General features: G+C 37.2%; 1 long non-coding RNA gene across 1 annotated transcript; it reads left to right on the forward strand.

The window, feature by feature from the left end:
• Positions 1-220: 220 nt before the first annotated feature.
• On the forward strand, positions 221-3464 carry LOC117512503. Its single transcript, XR_004561309.1, has 2 exons — positions 221-260; positions 1778-3464. It is a non-coding gene; the product is annotated as an uncharacterized LOC117512503 (long non-coding RNA).
• The last annotated feature ends 221 nt before the right edge of the window (positions 3465-3685 follow it).

The raw sequence follows: 3685 nt of genomic DNA on the forward strand, positions 1-3685 counted from the left end.
TACAGTAAGGTCTATAAGTAATTGACAGTCTTTGCAATTTTATCTCTATGCACGACCACAGGAGTTGAAAAAAATATGTGCTTGTGTTGCCTTCTAGCTTTAATTCAAATTGTTTACAAAAACATCACTTTCAACATTTTGAAGTGGTGGCAATTTGCTAATTTAATTAAATGTTTGGGAATGGATACATGAACATTGTGCAAGTTGCTGACAGTCTTCAGCTTCATTTCAAACTGCTGTGGTCTGTAGAAAATACATTTGTATGCAAAAGTTTGGGCATCCCTGATAATTTTCTTGATTTTTATAAATCATTGGTTGTCTGGATCAGAAATTTCAGTTAAATATATCATATAGCAGATGAACACACTGATATTTGAGAAGTGAAATGAGGTTTCTAGTATTTACAGAAAGTGTGCAATAATGATTTAAACAAAATTAGGCAGGTGCATAAATTTGGGCACCCTTGTCATTTTGATTTGAATAAATTTAGCACTAATTATTGGAACACAATTGTTTTGGTAAGCTCATTGACCCTTGACCTCCTTACAAAGGTGAATCCAATCATGAGAAAGGGTATTTAAGGTGGCCATTTGCAAATGTTTCCCCTCTTTGCATCTCTTCTAATGAGTGGCAACATGGGAGCCTCTAAACAACTTTCAAATGACCTGAAAACAAAGATTGTTCAACATCATGGTTTAGGGGAAGGATACAAAAAGCTATCTCATAGATTTCAGCTGTCAGTTTCCACTGTGAGGAACATAGTGAGGAAATGGAAGACCGCAGGCACAGTACTAGTTAAGGCCTGAAGTGGCAGCCCAAGAAAAATCTCAGATAAGCTGGAGCGAAGGATGGTGAGAACAGTCATAGTCAACCCACAGACCTGCTCCAAAGACCTACAACATGATCTTGCTGCAGATAGTGTCTCTGTGCATCGTTCAACTATATGGCGCACTTTGCACAAAGAGATGCTGTAATGCAGAGGAAGCCTTTTCTGCATATGCTTGAGGTATGCTAAAGCACATTTGGACAAGCCAGCTTCATTTTGGAATAAGGTGCTGTGGACTGATGAAACTAAAATTGAATTATTTAGAGATAGCAAGGGGCGGTGTGCATGGCTGAAAAAGAACACAGCAGTCCAAGAAAAACCATCATGCTGTGTGGCCAGTGCCGGTACTGGGAATCTTGTTAAAGTTGAGGGTCACATGGCTTCCAGTCAGTAGCTGATTCTTGAGAACAATGTTCATGAATCAGTGACAAAGTTGAAGTTGCACCAGGGCTGGATCTTTCAACAAGACAATGACCCTAAACACTGTTCAAAATATACTACAACGTTCTGGAATGGCCATCTCAGTCCCCAGACCTGAATATTATTGAAAATCTTGTGCTGTGATTTTTAAGCAGGCTGTCCATGCTTGGAAACCAACAAACCTGAGATGTTTTGTAAAGAATATTGGTCCAAAATATTGGAAGCTATAGGAAGCATTTAGAGGTTGTTATTTCTGCAAAAGGAGGATCTACTAAATAGTTTTTTTTTGTTTGTTTTTTTTTGGGGGGGGGGGGGTGCCCAAATTTATGCACCTGCCTAATTTTGTTTAAATAATTATTGCACACTTTTTGTAAATACTAGAAACTTCCTTTCACTTCTCAAATATCACTGTTCGTCTGCTATATGATATATTTAACTGAAATTAATGGTCCAAACAACCAATGATTTATAAAGGAAAAATCATGAAAATTATCAGGGGTGGCCAAAACTTTTGCATACAACTGTATTTAGGTATTAGGCAGTTGTCGAAAACTGACTGTACCAACACTCAGCTCTGGAGTTACACCCTTCTGTGCATGTCACTGGTGAAACTGCATATTGCAACTTTTCTGTTGTACAATCACTCAACTCCATGGACAAGTGGAATAGAGAATGATCTTCATACAAGATAACTGATAAAATCTTGGCTCAAGATATGCCTTATGGCAAATGTAGCTGAATTTTCACATGCTCCTTTTAAGAAAGATTTCCACTTTGCCATGAAGCTGTATAACTGGTCATGCAACAGGTAAAGATGCACTATGCACCGTTTCTCCAGTCATAGCCACAGCAGCCTACAACTCCTTTAGCATTGTCTGAGTGTCTTGGTGGCTTTTTCCTCTTGCTCCTTTGTATGCTCTGTTTTTCAGAACTGTCTACTCCAGACAGATTTACCAGAGCAGGATACTGTTTGTTTAATGTTTTAAGTAAATTAAGTCCCATACATACTGAGGTGCTTGGTAATGTTCATGTTTCCATCCCCTGACTTGTATAAACAAAACTGGCTAGAAAAGTGATTGGTGTTTAAAGTAAATTGTTAATCTGCCCATGCAGCCAGTGGCGCTCCACTTACGGTCCCTGAAAATGGAGGGACTATGACAATAATTTCTGAATGGTTAATGCAATGCTTTTGTAAAATCCCTTGAATTTAAGCTTAATTCAAGGAACATGCACATGTTGATTCTTACATTTCAACTCCATTGTCGTGTCTAGAGAGACAATTCCATTCAAAACCTACAGACATGTATGACAAAGTCCGGCCTCCTTTTTGTAATGAACACATCGCAATGACGAACAGTTTTGACAGAAGAGGTAGCGATCTGTATTGTTTTATTTAATTTGTTTTCTCTTTCATCCAATTTGGATATCAGTTGGTATGTACAATAAGAGAAAGTGGCTAAGTCATTTTTAGGGCAAAGCTGACTGATAAATAGCAAATGCTTTGAAAAGTTGGGGGGAAAAAAGATAAAAAAAAAAAAAAAAATCAAAGTACTGGGGTACTCTGCAATTTCACTTCATTTTTCAGGGAAATCAGTCAGTTGTTTCTTCCTATTTAAAAGCCTTTTTTTTTTGCAACATGGAAATGGCAGCTACCAACAGCTGACTGTGCGGTGGTATCGTGCACTAATTGAGGTGAGCTTCATATCAGCCTGTCTGTCCAGTCCAGTCCAGTATCTGCCACAGTTGTGCATGGTCACATCAGTCAGGAGATGATGTAAAAGCTAATAAAGTATTTTGTTTTTAACGGCACAGTACATAAATTTTCAGCTGAAGTCTGTTGGTGCACTGCCCTGATTTGCAAAGTCTGGCTATCATGAATGATACGACTGCACAGAGACTAGATGAGAAATTATTTTTCCCATGTAGCTTCTAAATCAGTTTAGCCTATTTTTGAAATTAATTTAAATGTCTTTGGATTGTGTACAAAGTTCCCATTATGAAATGCATCTTGTATTACACTGATTTATTGTTATATCTTGTTTGATGTAACAGACTTAACAGTATTTTATAGTGAAATTTTTAAAAGCAGTTCTTCAAATGCTGTTGTAATGATACTGATGAATATGCAGCTGGTGTTGGAAAGGATTGTACTTTCTGATCAAATCTTTTGGAAATCATTAAACACGGGCTTTATGCAGCCTTCAGTTTTTGAAAGCAACTTAGTGTTTCATTCTGAATGTTTACTGGTGAAATGTCAACAAAGTGTCTTTTTATGGAGCTTCATAATGAATTATGAAGCTGCTTCATTATGAATTAACGTGACCACCACAGGTAACTGGATAGAGAATTTTTTTTTCTTGATTTTTCTTGCGTAAACATGAAAAAATAGCATAAATGCAAGTACCTCAAAAATATACTTTTTGGTACTTTGGTGACTGC

Source organism: Thalassophryne amazonica, chromosome 6, assembly GCF_902500255.1.
Source record: "Thalassophryne amazonica chromosome 6, fThaAma1.1, whole genome shotgun sequence".
NCBI classification, from domain to species: Eukaryota; Metazoa; Chordata; class Actinopteri; order Batrachoidiformes; family Batrachoididae; genus Thalassophryne; species Thalassophryne amazonica.